Source organism: Ostrea edulis, chromosome 8 (assembly GCF_947568905.1).
Source record: "Ostrea edulis chromosome 8, xbOstEdul1.1, whole genome shotgun sequence".
Classification (NCBI taxonomy): domain Eukaryota; kingdom Metazoa; phylum Mollusca; class Bivalvia; order Ostreida; family Ostreidae; genus Ostrea; species Ostrea edulis.
The window spans coordinates 1,706,806-1,729,014 of NC_079171.1; the positions used below are offsets into that span (position 1 = coordinate 1,706,806).

The following is a 22,209-nucleotide window of genomic DNA, read 5'->3' on the forward strand; positions in this document are numbered from 1 at the left end:
AGTGAAGGCAAAGGACAGAAGAACAATATGTCTGGGTGTTTACATGGTTTGACTTAGATTGGGTTGTTCTGTGCAGGAAACCCGCCCGTATTTTATGCTATAGTTTGCTGCACACGACCCATATCTTGCATCAAAATTGGTACCGTATAAGTTTTACATGCTATAGTTCGTTGCACACGATGCATCTCTTTACGGACCTTCAACTCGACTACACTATAAGCATTAAGTTCATTGGGTTTACCCGGGCCCCGGTGAGGAATGCGGAAGAACTTTAAAGTTTTGAAAAATAATGCACCAGCCATGTTTGTTTTCATTCACTGCATGTAACATCGGACCACTGGGATAGCCATTTGTTTTATAAAAGGATATCTACATAAGTAAGAAATTTGTTAATGGCAACATCTGTTTGTGGTAGGGGTAAAATGACGGTGGATAATCTCAATGTGTAGTAGGGTGCGGCTTTTAATTACATGCATTATGTTATGTCGCAGGACATGAGCTGTATGTCTGTGTTTTCGTTATTATGTAGATAGTGGTGGGAAATTACAATGTAATGTTTTCAATATATTTGAAAGTGATTCTTAAACTTGATTATCTCACTTGATCATCATGTACATATTCATCATTATCATTTATATTATCAACAGCACTCAGTATTCACCATGCAATAGATTGTCGTCCGTCGTGTGTTAAAATTGAACATTTTTAACTAAGAACGTCATAACCACAGTCCAATTCATTTCAAATTTGGCATGAAGCATCTTTGGGAGAAGAGGGGCATGAATTGTAAATTTCAGGACTTTTGTCCTATGGTGTGCTAGGGACAAGACAAAAACTGCCCAAATTTTACAGATTTTCAAATGTTTCCCTTCAATAATCGCACACCTGTAAGAAAAACTAAATGTATAGTGATGTAGGGCAGGAATACATCTACTAAAATTGTAAATTTCATGATCCCCGGGGTAGGGGTTCTGACCTCAGGGCGGGTGCCAAACTGAAGTATATAGTGTTTATGTGTAAACACTTACATAGCATCTTCTTTAGTGTTCTTAATGCTAAATGGAAAGTAATTGGATATTTAGAAAGAGGAGGTAGTCCTTTACCAAAATTGCTATCTCAATTAATCCCGGGGTAGGGATTCTAACACTAGGGTGGGGCTAAACTTAGTAGATATTATCATGTAAATTTGCTGATAATGTATAAAAGCTAAATGCATACTTAGGAATAGCAGGAAAGGATGTACAAAAAAATGGTGAATTTCAAAACCCAGGGTTATGACTTTATGATGATTCCAAATTAGTCATATATTTCGATGTTTTAATGTTAATACACTATCTAAAACCTTTCATACACCTATTATTTATTCATATCTCTTGTGGTACTGGTTCAATAATGATTTAAATTGCTCTTCACCTTTTTCTGTAAGTGACCTTTGTCTTGACTCTCTTACCTCTTGATGAGACATGATAATTTCTAGATGTCTTGCAAGGTTTAGCTGATAATGTCAATTTATATATATATAAAATAAATGTTTACGGTGAAATGATCTAGTGTTCATTTTGCTTGCTGGGTTCCTTCAGTTCAGCGATGTCGATGATTGGAAAATCCACTCACGGGTAAGTTCTGCCGGCCGATATTCGTAATTCACCATTTCTTACTATGCTGGCATGCAGCTAGCTTAACCACAATAGTCCAGGAAAATAAAAACAAACACTGAAGTCGTTGTAGATGGGACATTGATGGTAAGAACTGAAACATGAAAAATGTAAACAATGACAAAAATGATCAAATTGTGGCAGTATCGGTCTATATTATCTCCATTTCATTATTTTCTACTTACTTGTCTACGTAAATTCCTATCTTCGTATTCGAGTTGTTTATTTCATGAAACAGGAAGAGAGTTATCTTTTATTTTCCAACGTATTTTATTACAAAACTTCCCATTGGTTACTTCTAGATTTATTATCAAATCACATCCCACCTCTGGTGTGTCCAGGGGTCCGTGCTTGCCCAACTATCTATTTTGTATTGCTTGTAGGAGTTATAAGATTGATCACTGTTCGTTATCTTCACCTTGCATTACAGGTAACTTTTACTTTCATTCTTTTGTTAAGAATAGTATTTAAACCCGAGCACAACCGTGCTCGGGGCTTCTTCTGAGCCAAACGTTGTAACAAGGTAAATATCAGGAGTTGCCTCACCCTGTATTTTTTATTATTGTTTCTTCATTTTTCCTATTTAGTTATATTTTTCTCTCAAGCCACATTCATTCCCCGGGATTATTATTTTGGTATTTATCATACAATTGTCGAATTTTATTAAAGGATTAAAACTTTATTTATTATTTTATTGCTAGCCTCACTCTAGGCGGACTCAAACTTACCTGGAAAAATCTAAAGGGTTGAATACTTTATATAACACTTATCATCATTAAAAAAAAACACAACGCAAAGTAAAAAGAACATATCAATAGTAGTGGCAGTAACTACTACAAAATCAAGAAGGAAAGAAATGAAAACAATGAGATACGAATCAAATATCATGATACACAAAAATTGGCCATGTAAAAATGATGAGTATGAACGATGAAACGAAAACGTGAAAAAATGGCTGATGACAAAATACATGTATAAACATAACCGGACATAAACGGAACAAATATTTTCGGAATGGGCACAACACTATGGTCGACGCGTACTGCCATTGAGCATGTTAGTATTTTGTGTTTACAATGTTAAGCATACTTATATGTTAGGACAGGGAGGAATTTTTATCGTGCCACACCTGTTTAACATCCCGTTTCATTGGTTGGATATTGTTTAACATTCCGTATGATTGGTTAGTTGGATATTGGTTATCGTTCTGTTTAATTTTTTGGTTGGATATTGTTTAGCATCTCGTTTGATTGTTTGGTTGGATATTGTTTAACGTCTCATTTGATTAATTAGTTAGATATTGTTTAATGTCCAGTTTGGTTGGTTGGTTGGATATTGTTAAACGTCCCATTTGATTGGTTCGTTGGATATTGTTTAATGTCCCATGTTTGATTAATTGGTTAGATATTGTTTAACATCCCGATTCATTGGATGGATATAGTTTAATATCTGATTTGATTGATCGGTTGGAAAATATTTCTTTAGCGCCCCATTTGATTGATTGGTTGGTTATTGTTTAACGTACCATTTGATTGATTGGTTGATTGAATATTGTTTAATGTCCCATTTGATTGGTTGGTTGAATATTTAGTGGCCCGTTTGATTGGATGGACGGATATTGTTTAATGTCCTGTTTTATTGGTTAGTTGGATATTTTTAACGTCCCATTTGATTGGTTGATTGGATATTGTTTAATGTTCCATTTGATTGGTTGGTTGGTTGGATATTGTTTGATTGGTTGGTTGGATATTCCATTTGTTTCGTTAAATGAATATTGTTTAATGTCCTGTTTGATTGGTTGGTTGGATATTGTTTGATTTGTTAGTTGGATATTGTTTAATGTCTTATTTGATTAATTGGTTAGATATTGTTTAACATCCCGATTGATTGGATGTTTATAGTTTAATGTCTCGTTTGATTGATCGGTTGGAAATGTGTTACCGTCCTGTTTGATTGGATGGTTAGATATTCTTTAGCGCCCCATTTGATTGATTGGTTGCTTAGTGTTTAACATACCATTTGATTTGTTGGTTGGGTATTGTTTAATGTCCCATTTGATTGGTTGGTTGAATATTTAGTGGCCCGTTTGATTGGTTGGTTGGATAGTGTTTAACGTTCCGTTTGATTGGTTGGTTGTATATTGTTTAATGTCTCATTTGATTGGTTGGTTGGTTGCATATCCGCTAGTATTTCCCGAGGCGGTTATTTGCTCCATATCAGATACTATTATGAACAGTACGGCACTTTCACTGGAATTTGAGGTTGATTTTACAAATCCAATATCATTTTTTTTCAGAGGATAATGTAAACGTATGTATCGTACGTGTCAAAGTCCTTAAAATCTTCAGGGTATCGTAGATTGCAATTGATCATTTCTACAAATGGCAGAACACATCCTAATCAGGGGTACAGACATTATAAGAGAAACAAAATAGGGAACATGAGAAATACAGCACCTAAACTTCTATTGAATACAATGCTATATGACTGGTTAAGTTTTGATTCGACATTTACCGGATTGATATTTCGAAGCTCGCATGTAACGATAATGTTTTCTATATGTGAATTTTCCTTTCTTTTGTTTCTTGTTTTAAGGACTTTGACACCTGAATTCATTTGATAATAATAAATATAATTCATATAGTCTTATATCAAACGGATTACTCTACACAAGGGTAACGGTGAGGAATGCAACAATAAGATAAAACAATAAAATGAAAATAAAAGACAGTATGACAAAAAAACCTTACATCTATAAAATCATCAATACAAACCATTATTATTAAGATTAACAGTTATAGTTTTTGTTCTTGAACACAATGCTAAACATGCATTGATGATGTTTTAAAACGTCCTTATTTCTTCATATCTTATCCTCTTGTTTTATTTTTAGTTTAGGATGCGTATTTTAACAGCGTGAGGAAGCTACATTTCTTTACCCGTCTCCACTTACATCGGTCTCCGACATGCCACTTTTGTTAACTTCTCTGTTCTTACACAATGCGTTCGAATAAATGTCTCTCAAGAACTTGTTTGTATTCAACATTTGCACACGGTTATGTGAAAACAAAAACATGATTTTATTCGCTTTCTTTATTTGGCTCTACCTGTCCATTTCGTGGATATATCGTTTTTATTTCTCCGTCTGTCCGCAAAGTCTTTAACCTTGACCAAAAGAATTACATAGAGAAGTGAGAGTGTTGAATGTCTGTACCTACAAAAGAGAATATATAAGGTGCACAATCAAACTCACCAAATCCTTGTAGAGAAAGGGGTGGGTGTCTAATTCTCACAAAATGTCACCATGATTCTACGGACGAAAATATCGCACGGTAATTGCTCTGATACAATACAAATCTCGCACGACTCGTAACAAAGTAAAATATTGCAACCAGATCCTTGTAGAGAAATGGGTAAGTGTTTAGTTCTACCAAATTTTCATCGCTATACTAGGGTGTAAATCGCACGATAATTGCCTCAGTACAATACAAATCTGTGACGAATCTTAGCTAAGTAAAGTACAACAACGGCAATTTTACTATGGAGTATTTGATCCTGATGACTTTTCTATAGAACTAAAAATTCCAATGAAAATTGTTGATTGATTTATTATAGTTTTACTCCTTTTAGGCAATATTTCAGCCATTTTACGGCATTTGAATTTTTATAGTACATCTAAAATGGGAAAAAACTTATTGAAGGATGAGGGAGGCTTTTAAATCATTCAAATTTAAACAAAAAAATGAAAAATAAAACTGGATCGAACACGTTATCTTATATTTTTGGTATATTCCAATTGTGTTCTGTTTCAACTGAAATATATTTTAGTATAAGACATTCATTTTGCATTGTAGGGACATTATTCTCTGTATGTGTACTTCACGAACAATTCCCAAATACATACCATTTTATACATAGATTAAACATTGCACAATAACAATCACACTGCAGCCCAGAAAGATAGCAGCATTCCACATACCATCTTAGCGCGCCTGGGGAGAACAATTACTGTTAATTTAAACATCTCCATTGCAACAGAGGCATCAATTCTTTCTTCTGATCATATCATGGTATTTAAACTTTATTTAAAAACTTCAATACACAATAGCTTTAATTTGGTAGAAGTATTGAGGAACTTTAAAAGAAACCTGATTTGTCACTCTATATTAATTACATGGACCAGTTTTTGACTTGATCCTTTTCATTGTGAGATATTCATTGACTTCTTTTCTGAAGATTTAAATCATTATTGAGAAACATCTGAAAACGATAGGTTCAGTGAAATAATTGTGAATCTCAAAAGTGTGATTTGTGACTGTTTATTGAATAGATATAAACAGAAGAAAAAGTGTTGCTTCATTTAAATTATTTTAAAGGGTAATCATTATTTGATGATATCAGAATAAGAAATGTAGTTTTCATACAACGACAGCGAAACGTTAAAGAACTGGAGCAAGGTGTGTCACTAATTAAGGTAAGTTATTGTTCAAACTTCACCATTCATATGTATAATGTAAAACTTATACGGTACCAATTTTGATGCACCAGATGCGCATTTCGACAAATAATGTCTCTTCAGTGATGCTCGACCGAAATGTTTGAAATCCGAAATAACTATGAAGTTTTAGAGCTAAATATAGCCAAAAACAGCGTGCCAAAAAGTGGAGCCAAACTCGTCCAAGGATAAGAGCCATGTATGAGGGAGATAATCCTTAATTTTGAAATGAATTTCTATATTTTATCATACAATTACTAACACGTTGAGGTCAATACAATGTGTTAGATACTTAAACAATAGAGACAATTCACCCATTTACTGTGTAAATATAAAACCGCGTTCGATTGCTTATAACAATGAATTATGAAATGGTGTTTCGATAGCTTATAATAGTCAAGTATGATACGGTGTTTCGACTGCTTATAATATACAAGCATAATTAGGCGTCGGAATATCATATGATATTTAAGCATAAAAAATAATTCCGATTGCGTATAACACGCAGGTATAAAACGGTGTTCCGACCCATATCGATTGCTTCTAATTTTCAGATATATTCACCGTTGACATAGGAGAAACGACGAAGTCATTAATAAAGTCTAGAATTTCTTTAAAAATTTAAAGAGTAATAAAAGGGTGGTATCGCACCGATATTCATTCTCTTTATATTACTATAGATAAGAATCATTAAAACTCGTTTTTTTTTAAATTGATATCAAATAACGCACTTGGAAATGCTTTAGACGTTACTTGTCTCGTCTGCCGACCCCTGAAAAAAAACAGAGCTCTAAATGACAATTTCTATTTTTAACTATCAAACAAGACTACCCTGAAATAGAAGTGTCTATCATGTGTGTAAACAGCCTGAGATGCACCTTATGAAGTTACCCCAGCTTTGTAAACATTTCGTTTGTAAAAAAAAAAAAAAAAAAAAAAAAAAAAAAAAATCAGAATATTACCTAATCAGATGTACAACAATTAGAAAGAAAATAAGGAGAAAGGAGAAAACAGCGCATACAAAACTTTCAAATTTATGGATATACGATTGATTGAGTTTATCTTGATAGGACATTTACCTGGTTAATAGTTGAAACTTGCATGTATTGATGACGACAGTATTTTCCGTAGTAGTTAAGTTTCCTTCCTTTTGTTTTCTTTTGTGTCCTTGTTTTGAGAACTTTGACACTTGAATTCATTTACTGTTGATAATCTGTTGAAATGTCCACCTCTCTTCATATTAATCCTCTCTTTTTTATTTTTAGTGTAGGGTGCATATTTTTAACAGCGTCATGTATATTTCTTTATTTACAGTTCATGTTTTTATTTGGCTTTATGTCCAGTGATCAGTGATTAGGGTTCATTTCGTGAACATATATATTTTATCCACTGTTTATGTGTTTATTTGGCTCTATGTCCAGTGATCAGGGATTAGGGTCCATTTCGTGGACATGTAATGTTTTATTTGGCTGTCTGTGTCTTTGCTAAATCTCTAACCTTGACCATAACACTACAATAGATGAAGGAGAATGTTGTAAGACGGAACCAGCGAAAAAGAGGACACACGATTCACAACCTTTCTATACAACTAAAAACCACAGTGAAAAGTATTGGAATGTTATTGATTTTTTTCTTTGAATTCTCATAGGGTCTTTAAAATGAGATAAAATAGATTGAAGAGTGAAGGAGCTTTTTAAACATTCTAATGAAGTGAAAATGAAAATAATGAACGGAACACGCTACCTTATATCGTAGCCTATGTACTGTTGTGTTTATTTCAAATGAAATTTATTTCAGTGCAAGATCTTTAATTTGTATTGTGGGGGCGTTATTCCTTGTATGTGTACTTCATGGACAATTCCCAAATGCATAGGCTAAACATAGCACAAAAACAATCACAATAGGAATAACAATACAGCCCAGACAGATAGCATCATTCAAAACACTATCTTAGCGCGTCTGAGGAGAATCAATAAGTGTTAATTTAAACATATCCATTGTACAACGAACATCAATTCTTTCTCAGATGGTATCATGGTGTTAACACTTTATTTCAAAACTTAAAAAGAAAGTCGCACGATAATTGCTCTAATACAATACATACTCTGACGACTCTTAACATATAAAATACTGCAACGGCAATTTTAATATGGAGCATTTCGTCCTGATGAAAATTATTGGAATAAATATCATATTTGAATTGTCATATAACATCTTAAATGAGACAAAATATATTAAGGAGTGAAAGCGTTTTTTTAAGTATTCAAGTAAAGTAAAAATAAATAAATAAATGAGCACGCTATGTTATATCACAATCTATCTTCTGTTGTGTATATTTCAAACGAAATCTGTTTTAGTGGAAGATACTCATTTTGCTTTGTATGGGTTTTATTTTTTGCATATGTAATTCACGGACGGTTCCTAAACAGATAGACTAAATCAAGCACAATAACAATCATACTACAGCCCATAAAGATAGCATCACTCCACATACCGTCTTAGCGCGCCTGGGGAGAATCATTACTGTCAACATATTCAATGTAAGGCATGCATCGGTTCTTTCTTCTGATCATATCATGGTATTTAAACGTTATTTCAAAACTCCAATACCCATAAGCTTTAATTTGGTAGAAGTAATGTGAAGCTTTAAAGAACCTGATTTTTCACTCTATATTGATTACATAGACCGGTTGTTTAATTGATCCTTTAATTGTAAGATATTAAATAAAGTCTTTTCAGAAGATGTTAATCATTATTTAGAAACCTCTGAAAACGATATACTCATTTGAAAGAAATGTGAATCTCAGAAGACAGATTTGTGACTGTTTATTGACGAGATCTAAATATGAGTAAGCAGGAGAAAAAGTGTTGTTTCATTTAAATTATTTTAAAGGGTAATCATTATTTGATGATATCGGAATAAGAAAGGTAATTTTCATACAACGACAGTGAAACGTTAAGGAACTGGAGCAAGGTGTGTCACTAATTAAGGTAAGTTATTGTTCAAACTTCATCCTTCATATGTATCATACGATTACTAACACGTTGAGGTCAATATAATGTGTTAGATACTTACACAATGTATTGGATACCTCTACAGCCCAGTAGCTAAGTACTTTGTTACTAGCTTGAAAATACGGATGTATATTTAATTGCTGTTATAAAATTTACAAATTCATTTCAAAATTAAGGATTATCTCCCTCACGCATAGCTCTTATCCTTCGAGGAATTTGACTCCACTTTTTGGGCACACTGTTTTGTCCTATAATAGCTCTAAAACTTCATTGTTATTTTGGATGTCAAACAATTCGGTTGAGCATCATTGAAGAGACATTATTTGTCGAAATGCGCATCTGGTGCATCAAAATTGGTAAGTTTTACATACCTAAACGATATAGACAACTCAACCATTTACGTTGCAACTATAAAACTGCATTTCGATTGCTTATAATAAGGAAATATAAAATGGTGTTCCGATTGCGTACAATATTAAAGTATAACTTGGCGCCCCAAATGCATATGGTATTAAAACATAAAATAGTCATTCCGATTACGTATGATATGCAAATATAGAACGGTGTTCCGACCCATATCAATTGCTTCAATATTCAGATAAATTCAACATCAAACAGCTCGTTTGTAAACGATTTATTATTTCTAAAAATTGCAACATATTACCTTATCAGAGGTACAACAATTGAAAAATAATAGATAAGGGGAAATGAGAAAAATCGCGCATAAAAAGCGTTAACATGTATGGATATACGATTAATTGAGTTTATTTTGATTGAACATTTACCGGTGTGATATTTTGAAGCTTGCATGTAGCATCATGAAACTATTCGCCGTAGTATTGTAATATTGAGTGATATTTTCTTTCTTCCGTTTTCTTGTTTCGAGGACATTGACACCTGAATTCATTTACAGTTGACAATATTTCAAAATGTCCATTATTCTTCATGTGTTATCCTCCTTTTTTATTTTCAGTGCAGGATGTGTATTTTTAACATTGTGAGAAAGTTACTTGTCAGTACCCGTCTTCACGTGCAGCTTTATGCGTCATTCCACTTTTGTTAACTTCCGTGTTCTTAGACCATGCGTTAATATTGTTCGCGTTCAACATTTGTATATAAAATAATGCCAAAAACAAAATCGTAATTTTATTCACTGTCCATGCCTTTATTTAGCTATGTTTCTATATCCAGTGATTGGGAATTAGGTTCCATTTTGGTAATACATAGTTTTCGATTTGTCCGTCTGACTGTCCACAAAATCTTTGACCTTGACCATAACAATTGTAAAGATGAGCGAGAACGTTGGAATATGGAACATGCAAAAGGGAATACATATGATGTACAACTAAACTGACCAAATCCATCGCTTTCCTAGGGGAGAAAAAAGTCGCACGATAATTACTCCAATACAATACAAATCTCTGACGCGTCTCAACAAAGTAAATGACTACAACGGTAATTCTATTGTAGAATATTTCGTCCGCACGACTTTTCTACAGATCTAAGAATTCTAATAAAAATTATCGGAACATATATTATAGTTGAATTTGTATAAAACCTTTGGAATGAGAGAACACATATTGAAGAGTGAAAGAGGTTTTTAAACATTCAAATAAAGTGAAAATGAAAAAAAAAAAAAAAATGAATTAAACACCTATCTTATATTATAAACTATGGTATGTTGTGTACATTTCAGACGAAATATATTTTAGTGTTAGGCATTCATTTTCCACTGTAGGGGTATTATTCTCTGTGTGTGTACTTCACGGGTGGTTCCCAAATACATAGCATAAACATAACACAATAGGAATCACACGACAGCCCAGAAAGATAAGATCATTTAAAGTGTCATCTTAGCTCGCCTGTGGAGAATCTTTACTGCTAACTTAAATATCTCCATTATAAGGTATGCATCGATTCTTTCTTCTGATCATATCATGGTATTTAAACTTTATTTCAAAACGTCACTACACAATAGGTTTAATTTAATAGGAGTGATGACGAACTTTGAAAAACTGATTTGTCACTCTATATTGATTACATAGACCGCTGTTTGACTTGATCCTTGTCATTATGAGATATTAAATGTCGTCTTTTCTCAGGATATCAATCGTTGTTTAAGAACCTCTCCAAACGATCGGTTCATTTGAGACAAGGGTGAACCTCATCAGACTGAGTTGTGACTGTTTATTGACTAGATATAACTGCATATGCAGGAAAAAAGTGTTGTTTAATTTAAATCATTCTAAAGGGCAATCAATATTTGATGCGATCGGAATAAGCCATATTCTAATACAATGACATTGAAATACTAAGGAACTGGAGCACAGTGTGTCACTAATTAAGGTAAGTTTTTGTTCAAACTTCATCACTCCACTAATACAGTTGTATGATTATTGACTGAGGTCAATACGATGATTTAACAACCTGAACAACCGAAGCATCTAGGCATCTCGGTCATATCCGTCACATGTTGTGTAACACGTTTTATTGAAATTGGTCCAGAGAAGATTTTCAAAAAATATATTTGATAGAATTTAGCAATCCCTATAGACCTGTACAACATTCATACAACGCTTTGGATTCACAGATAGAATTTAGCAATCCTTATAGACCTGCACAACATTCACACAACGCTTTGTATTCACAGATAGAATTTAGCAATCCCTATAGACCTGCACAACATTCATACAACGCTTTGGATTCACAGATAGAATTTAGCAATCCTTATAGACCTGCACAACATTTATACAACGTTTTGTATTCATAGGTATAATTTATAAATTCCTAGACCTGTACAACATTGATACAACGTTTTGTATTCATGGGTATAATTTATAAATTCCTAGACCTGTACAACATTGATACAACGTTTTGTATTCATAGGTATAATTTATAAATTCCTACACCTGTACAACATCGATACAACGCTTTGTATTTACATATATAATTTAAAAATTCCTAGACCTATACAACATTGATACAACGCTTTGTAGTCACAGATAGAATTTATAAATTCCCACACCTGTACAACATTGATACAACGTCTTGTATTCATAGGTATAATTTATAAATTCGTAGACCTGTACAACATTGATACAACGTTTTGTATTCACAGATATAATTTATAAATTCCTAGACCTTTACAACATTGAAACAATGCTCTGCATTCACAGATATAATTTATAAATTCCTAGACCTTTACAACATTGATACAACGCTTTGTATTTACAGATATAATTTATAAATTCCTAGACCTGTACAACATTGATACAACGCTTTGTATTCACAGATATAATTTATAAATTCCTACACCTGTACAACATTGATACAACGCTTTGTATTCACAGATAGAATTTATAAATTCCTAGACCTTTACAACATTGATAGAACGCTTTGTAGTCACAGATATAATTTATAAATTCCTAGACCTTTACAACATTGATACAACGCTTTGTATTCACAGATATAATTTATAAATTCCTACACCTGTACAACATTGATACAACGCTTTGTATTCACAGATAGAATTTATAAATTCCTAGACCTTTACAACATTGATAGAACGCTTTGTAGTCACAGATATAATTTATAAATTCCTAGACCTGTACAACATTGATACAACGCTTTGTATTCACAGATAGAATTTATAAATTCCTAGACCTTTACAACATTGATAGAACGCTTTGTAGTCACAGATATAATTTATAAATTCCTACACCTGTACAACATTGATACAACGCTTTGTATTCACAGATATAATTTATAAATTCCTAGACCTGTACAACATTGATACAACGCTTTGTATTCACAGATATAATTTATAAATTCCTAGACCTGTACAACATCGATACAACGCTTTGTATTCACAGATATAATTTATAAATTCCTAGACCTGTACAACATTGATACAACGCTTTGTATTCACAGATATAATTTATAAATTCCTAGACCTGTACAACATTGATACGACGCTTTGTAGTCACAGATAGAATTGATCATTTTTTATAGACATGTACAACATTCATACAGCGCTCCGTATTCACAAATATTTTCTTTGTTTCAATCCTTAGACCTGCACAACATAATCTATCATGAAAAGATTGTATAACCGAGCTGTTTAACTAATCTGATAGAGCACTAGTATCTCAGTCCCTGTGACAATCATCACATATAAATTATATTCGTGAAGAATGTAAGTATACCTGTTTTATGTGTAAATACATGTGCGTTAAAGATGTTTTGCCATGAGGGTGGGGCTAGGTATTAAACCCTGTGTGCTCTTCCCATTGTCTACCCTCTGCTCGCTAACACCAAACATCTGTCAATGTTAAAATAAGATTCTTGTAAAGAGCTTTGGAAACTTTTTTTCACAAATATTCAACTTAGCATACTCAATTTATGGCAGAGAAGTTTAAAAGAAAATTGTTTACTCGCTTATGAAAAAGTTACAAAAACTTGATTTTAATCAAAATAAAACATATTTGTCTGATTTTTGGTGTTGACTTTGCTACATTATAATTATTCTAATTATCAAAATCCTGTCCCCATTTCTCGTTCCGCGCTTTAACAACACCCCATGTATGCATATACTTTAGAGCAAAAATACTAAAACATATAAAGATGTATTTCTGCCCAAAGGCGGAACAAGAGATGTTTGAGGTATACTCTCCATAAATGTTTGAAATCTTTCAAAGAATTATATGTGTGTACGTATGTGTTGTGTATGTGTATACATATGTATGGGAGGGACCTGGGCTACCAATTCTAATTATCATGTTTGAAAGAATCTGTTTCGTGTCGTTAGGTTTCGTTTCGGTGGGTTGCGCTTCGTTTCGGTAGATTTCGTTTTGATTTCGTTTCGTACTTTACAGGTACCCAACATCTCTATGTAATAAATCAATACCATTTATTCATGACGGGTACCCAACATCTCCATGTAATCAATCAATACCATTTATCTATGACGGGTAATTAATATCTCTATGTAATAAATCAATATCATTTATCTATGACGGGTACCCAACATCTCTATGTAATAAATCAATACCATTTATCTATGACGGGTAATTAATATCTCTATGTAATAAATCAATACCATTTATTTTTGACGGGTACCCAACATCTCTATGTAATAAATCAATACTATTTATCTATGACGGGTAATTAATATCTCTATGTAATAAATCAATACCATTTATTTATGACGGGTACCCAACATCTCTATGTAATAAATCAATACCATTTATCTATGACGGGTAATTAATATCTCTATGTAATAAATCAATATCATTTATTCATGACGGGTACCCAACATCTCCATGTAATCAATCAATACTATTTATCTATGACGGGTAATTAATATCTCTATGTAATAAATCAATATCATTTATCTATGACGGGTACCCAACATCTCTATGTAATAAATCAATACCATTTATCTATGACGGGTAATTAATATCTCTATGTAATAAATCAATACCATTTATTTTTGACGGGTACCCAACATCTCTATGTAATAAATCAATACCATTTATCTATGACGGGTAATTAATATCTCTATGTAATAAATCAATACCATTTATTTTTGACGGGTACCCAACATCTCTATGTAATAAATCAATACCATTTATTTATGACGGGTAACCAATATTTCTATGTAATAAATCAATACCATTTATTTATGACGGGTAACCAATATTTCTATGTAATAAATCAATATACCATTTTTTTTTAATTAGAGGTACCCAGCATCTCTATGTAATAAATCAATATCATTTATCTATTCAGGGGAGCCGAGTGCAGAGAAATAAAAAATCTGTATATAAACACATGTTAAAATCGTTATCCTTTTGCATAAACTTGTTTCTATTTATTTTGTGCATTATACAGCAATGAAAATATCTTAAAGTATGGCATCACAATAAACTCTTTGTCCTGAGGGGATGTACAGAATGCAAAATTTTATTCCAGCAATTAAGTATACATCCGTATTTTCAAGCTAGTAGCGAAGTACGTATCTACTGGGCTGTAAATGTAGAAGTACGTATCTACTGGGCTGTAAATGTAGAAGTACGTATCTACTGGGCTGTAAATGTAGATGTACGTATCTACTGAGCTGTAAATGTAGAAGTACGTATCTACTGGGCTGTAAATGTAGAAGTACGTATCTATTGGGCTGTAAATGTAGAAGTACTTATCTACTGGGCTGTAAATGTAGAAGTACTTATCTACTGGGCTGTAAATGTAGAAGTACGTATCTACTGGGCTGTAAATGTAGAAGTACGTATCTACTGGGCTGTAAATGTAGAAGTACGTATCTACTGGGCTGTAAAGACCCTCGGGGACTAACAATCTACCAGTAGAGGCCTCGACCCACCGGTCATAATGTAAAACTTGTACGGTACCAATTTTGTTGCACCAGATGCGCATTTCGACATATAATGTCTCTTCCGTGATACATCTCAAAGTAAACACGATTGTGCGAAATCTCAGTTTAAAATCTTTAGTGAAGAAGGACAACTCTTGTAATGAAATATCTAGATAGTCTGAGAAATATGAGTTATTTCCCTTTGCATTAATAACTTTAAAATATCTAGTCATAATGGATATCACTGAGTATGAAATGTACACCTGTATAGACTATTCAAATAATAAATATAAGTATGTTTGTAAAACTGTATGACGTCATGGTATTGTGGTAAATAACACAATAATGTAATTCTATCACCTGTTTGTGGAACGAGGTTCCTCTCAGAAGGTAATTATTCAACGCCATTAATTCTGTACAAGTAGCTCTTTCAGATCTGTACTAGAAACAGTATTTACAAAAGTACTTGACTGGTTGAATTCAGAAATATATATAGTACATGTATGAAACCATTATACAGAATTTGATTTGGAGTGAAATGCTATAATTCTTTGTATGAAATCGATATACAAAATTTGATATGAAGCAAAATTTTATAATTTAATAACTTCTAAAGTGATGACTCAACAACGATGCTGATTGAATAAAAAATTCATTTGATTTCATAATATAAAATATATTCGTCCGAAAATTCATCTGCACTACACACGCGGAACATCTTTTCTACTTTTTTCTGGAATTAAGAAATAAAACTTATAATTCTTTTCTCGATGCAGATATCGAAGGAAACATTGGAGGTAAACCTTCATCATTGCACATTTTCCCATCTAATTAAACTTGACACTACTGCGCATAGATGCGAGGTTCTTAAATGTTTGTCTTTACCCCCCCCCCCCCCCTCCACATACACACCTATCTAGCTACTAGTTATTAAAAAGATAAAATTCATATAATAACCCCCTTGCAGCAATCCCACGTTTCAAATGAGGAAATTTTAACAATGTGTATACTATTTTACAGAATCCTAGTTATAACACAATGATGAAATATTTCAGCATTCGCATTCAATCATTAAATAAATTGCAACATATTTGACCCCCCCCCCCCCTCCCGTTTTTGCAAGGATTCACTGAGAGTTATTCACAAGCCTAGAATTAATCTTTGAAATTTTCAGTCGTGAATAGTAAGTGGCATGGTTGGTTATCCGGGGAGGGGGGGGGGGTGTCGTGGATTGCATTACCGGACGTGCCAAGGAATTGAAACACTGGTCAGTAATTTTGAGCAGTTCTTATTTTTGGCGCGGAAAAGTGTGTTACTAAACAGTGTGTCAGCTCTTTTACTTCATTATACGAGATTACACAAAGTAAAGAGCTGCAAGGGGAAATCATTTTACTTCAATGAAGTGAATAAAACAGTTTGTAAATGTATGGGGATTTGTTATTTTAATTCATGTATGCATTATTATCAATAACTCATTCAGTAAAAAAGTTCACACCTCCGTAATAATTAGGCTACAAATGTCCAGTGTTCTCTGTTTAATAGGACCGGTGGTCAGTTAGCCCAGTTGGAAACTGGTAGGTCACATGACAAGAGATTCAGGGGACTCGGGCTCGACCCCGGTCTAGTATGTTGCATTTTCCCCCTTCCTGTTACATGATAATGTACCTCTTAATGAAAACCCGATATTTCAATCAAAATGAAATTTTCATTTAAATTATAATTTTGTATATAGTTTTAATATGTTACTTAAATGATTACAGTTATTTTAAGTGGTAGTTAGCTTTGTACCAATATCAGCGTTTGAGGTTTGGCTTTTGAGAGATTGACTAGTCTATAACTAACACACAGCGTGATCTCAACCCCCCCCCCCCCCCCCCCCCCCCCCCCCCCCCCCAATAAAGAACTCGAAACTCTTATATGTTAAATGTAACCTTGTTATATAGCGGTACATATTTACAAGTTGATATAAATTTGACAATTTAGAGGATGGGGCGTAGAATACACATGTGATGTTAAAATGAAATTAAGATAGGTACATTTAAAGAAATAAGACCCGTGCACGGTCTTGCTAAACAGGGAACCTTTGAGAACTCTAACGATTTTTAATTATTACAAATATGTAGACTCCTTATAACTAATTCAAGCATTGCTGATGGTGTAAATGATAAATATATATTACCGTGATCTATCAAACATTGCAATTTGTCAGGAAATAAATGTTAACATGTCTAAAATAAACAAATTTGACAAATAATTTTGGTAGATCTTATATGAATTATCAGGGAGCTTTGAATTCTTTAATTTGATCGGGATCGAGACGACAGAAATTAACGAGCGGAGATGGAGACTATTTTTTCTCTCCAATAAAATGAATAAAACGAGCTACAGGTGGATGGAAATTCGTTAATTTGAGTTATATTTCCACTTTCACCAATAACCAATGTAGTCAAACAGTCTACACACTTGTAATAATTTTAAATCCCCAGTTTTCTTTATAGTTATTTAGTAGGACCCACCTGCGCAACCGATTGCGCAAGAACTTTATAAGAACTAGTTTTACACTAACCCAACCAGCAGCCGAGATCGTGAGAGCGCGCGAGAGGCAAAAGAAGTTTGTACAACCAGGTTTATTTTTATATTCTGAGTATATGAAAGGAAAAGAAGGAGGTGCACACAAATTCTGAAGTAAGAATCATGTCACGGTCTTCTTTAACAAACTGTAGTAGGTACTGTTGTCCAGAATTTCCTCTGAACCGGAATATCACTTTAGAAGAACCAGTAGTCACTTTCGCTGACATAGTGAAGAGTGGCTCCATGTAAATTTTTTGCTACTTGACGCTCGTGCGGTGTAACAACGTCGAGAGGTGTATCACCGTAACCTATCAAGATCAAAATTCCTTTGCATGCACATGTACTATATTTTTACATTAACTTCCTGTGGCCGTGGCTATACATGTATGTTAGGTCTGTAAAATAGTTACAGGATAAATGTAGTCCACAGATCACTGGCCCGTGTCACGTACGATTATCTTAATAGATTTACAAATTATATGTTGACGGTGCTACCGTTTGAGCGAGCACAGCTTCAAATATGTACACATTTTGTAATGTTCATGCTTTGATCAGGTTCAGTTTAAACAATATCTATTTGCCGAATACTCATGACATGAATTTTCTCCCAGGGTTTTATTTTAAAAATCATAAAAACGTGTATACCGTGAATGTGATTGAAATATTTTAATGCTATATAGAGTGATCCCCCGTTATAACGCCAACATTTGTACCTCGGCAATTTTGTCATTATAACGGGGGTGGCATTATATCGGAGGGGCGTGTATAGCTGTCTTAAGAAATCAAACAAATTTTATCTACTACATCTATGTGCTATTAGATTTCGGTGTATCCGCCATACTCAGATTTCAAAAACAATACTGTATATTTGAACTCAGATTATTATCGTTTACGTCGTAACAGTTACAGTCAAACCTGTATTAAGAGACTGTCCAACGGAGAATGGAAAAAAGGTCACATATGACAGGTGGTCTCTTAATACAGGTTGCCTATTTTCCGCAGTTCATGGATAAAATTTCACAAATAATTTATACAATGGAGTAAATGACTACATGTATTTGGAATTTATCATTAAGAATATCAAGTATGGTTTTAATAGTTGTAAAATAAGATTAATAATACACTGTAGTTAAAATCTAGAATACAATGTGTTGTATCATAATTTTTTATTCATCAAAATTACATTTAATCTATTTAAGGATAAACTTTTCATGCATTTCATATTACACATTTACATGAGATTTAAAAATTATTTATGAACTGCATGTAAATTTTCTAAAACTTATAAACACTTTGTTGTAAAGGGTATTCATGTATAGCCTACTTGTACAGTGTAACTAAAAAATGCAGCACTTGTGGTAAGAAAACAAATGGTGAAGTGTTGCGTCTCCTTTTGTACAATACGTGCTGGAAAAATGTTATTCAATTTGAGAAACATTAAATAAATCACAATATATCCATTGTATATATGCACAGCAAATATTTTAAGCTTAGAACTAATGCAGGCAATTTTCTTGAACTCGGACATGTCAAATACTCGGGACATGTCGAAGTGAGCCGCTAGTTCCGGTCATTATTCTGGAAACCTTTAGTATCTCATGAAGGAAAACTGTGAATACTCCGTTTAAAATTTTAGTCCTGAGCACAATATTTACCTGATTTATATCGCAATCGGGAAATTTTAGTCCTGAGCACAATATTTACCTGATTTATATCGCAATCGGGCAAATTTTTTACTATAACAAGTGGTAGATTTTCATTTCCGATCTAGCCTACCCGGCACTTCTTAAAGTTTGTCGAAATTCACACCTTCAAATACACCGGCCTTGATTCCCTGATCCTTGATTTTGTTAAATAAACAACAATGCGGGTTTTATTAATTAACCACACAGGACACTACATGTTGACAGCTTAGGTATAATGATTTATTCAGATGGCCGACTAATCAAGATCATCGACAAACTGTGCGTATTAAAACGAAAGTATTAGGGGCGATAATTCCCAGAATAGTCGTGCGTTTGAAAACGAAAGTGTTAGGGGACATAATTCCCAGAATAGTCGGCTCAACCGAAATCGAAAGTAGTAATCACGTTGTAATCGAAAAATGTACAGTCGTTAAATAGAGGTAAAATTTCGTTAAAATACACGAAAAGGTTGTGAAAACCATGGTCGTTGGTTGCGTCAGACAGGTGGTCGTTTAATACAGGTACAATATATAGAGTAACATCTTGGGGGGAACTTTTTATGGTCACATACGACAGTGAGTCGCTTAATACAGTGGGTCGCTATGGCAGTTTTGACTGTACTTATTATCTGCTCCAAACTTTGACACCTGGAGGACTAACGGCGGATAATTGGTTAAGCCTGCTCACTGAATTTCACTGATTGACGATAATTAGCGGGGGTAATTATAACGGTAATTGACTAAATCGTACCTGTAAATAGGATGGCGGTATACGTGGGGATGATATTATAACGGGGTTTTACATAGCGAGGAATACGGGAACTTTTTTGGTGATATGCGGGGGTGGCATTATAACGGGGGGCAGGGCTCGAAATTAACATATGCCCGTCAGTCTGTGACTGGTTAAAAGTCTGGCGGACTGACTTACATTTGTTCTAGTCAGTCTGATGGGACTGGTTAATTTTCTAAAGCATCATTTTGGAAAATATACTTATGAAATTTTATACACACATTTGGCATGCTTCGATCTGTAGATATCAGACGAATCTGATTCATAAATATAAATCCCACATTTAAGTGTTACAATATTATCTGAGACATATTGAGTTTAATTTCATTTTAATAACATTAATGAAATATGTTTAATGATTTCTGGAAAACTCCGTTGGACTGATAAAATTTTCTGCGGACTGGTTGAAATTATACCCCATCAGTCCGACTGGACTGGTGACATAAAAAGGGGGGGTCATTTTATTTCTGCTCCCATTACTGTGACTTGCTTAACCTTTGATGCACGACTTGTTCTGAACTGTATGCTCTCAGCAGTCGACTGCCTCTACTTTCTTGGTTTTTTTGCTCTCAATCTTTTCAAATTACTTATTATATGATAAAAATGCCCAAATCTTTCACGTTTGTAAAACTGTGTTTAAACAACCACTGCCTTTGAACATAAAACTCATTTTAATATAGTGATAATTTAAAAATAAATAGATAAATTCAACTATATGACATATCTATGCACCCCCCTCCCAACATGCGCACCTATCTAATTAAAAAAAAATGAAATATGATAATCCCCTTGTAGCAATGACATGTTCCAAACGAGAAAATTGGAACAATTTTTATAATGTACATAATCCTAGTTTTAACACAATGATGAGATATTTCAGCATTCACATATAATTATTGAATAAAATTGCAACATCATTGATTTAAGCCCCTCTCCACTGTTGTTGTGAGGATACATTAATTAAGATTAATTCACAAAACTAGAATTAATCAGTAGTTAATTACTGGACATGTTAAAAGGAAATTGATTCAAGCACTCATTATTTTCAGTCGCAACACCCACCCCCCCCCCCCCCCACCCCCCCAAAAGAAAAACAACAACAAAAAACAAAACTAAAAAATGAATTTTAAAACATGTTTTCAATCCGACCGAATTCCATCGATTTTTTGTAATATTTTTAGATAGCACTAATTCAGTACCTGTGCTTCCTCACACATAGAATAATAAATTCCTATTGAGCATTTAGGATTCTAATAAGATTTGTGGTTTGCAGTCGATTATACACAATTTGTATTCAATGCCATATTACGTATGCCTAATGTTTATGTATATTCAATATTGTCCCGGTAGTATGACTTTTACAAATGGAAATAAAAAGTACGTATTTAGATCCGCCACTGTCAGTCTTATTATGACGTACATCAAAACGTAGACATGATGTCCCACATCATCTTGGCCTGCCTTTCATAAACATTACACTTCATTAAACATTTCGCCTAATGGTACACTGAATTTTGGAGCTAGGAGGCCACAAGATTAGGATGATAATCCACGTAAGTTCACAATCATATTCCAAGGTGTGACTTTGCGAGATCTCGGCCATTTTTGACAAGGGACTTTTGGAATTTG

General features: G+C 33.5%; 2 protein-coding genes across 5 annotated transcripts in view; both read left to right on the forward strand.

Annotated features, from left to right (window-relative positions):
• LOC125667650 (uncharacterized) overlaps nt 1–22,209 on the forward strand; it is a 161,218-nt gene that overhangs the window by 107,337 nt on the left and 31,672 nt on the right. Inside the window, exon 1 of one of the 4 annotated variants that reach the window (XM_056147884.1) lies at nt 8,815–9,141. The exons of 2 other annotated variants lie outside the window; for them this stretch is intronic. The gene's annotated coding sequence lies outside the window, so the exon portion shown is untranslated. Of the gene's footprint in view, nt 1–8,814; nt 9,142–18,083; nt 18,221–22,209 lie in introns of those variants that run through there. One more of the 4 variants, XM_056147886.1, reaches the window with a different exon arrangement.
• The window catches only part of LOC125682758 (uncharacterized), a 222,865-nt gene that overhangs the window by 60,471 nt on the left and 140,185 nt on the right, over nt 1–22,209 (forward strand). The window lies entirely within an intron of this gene.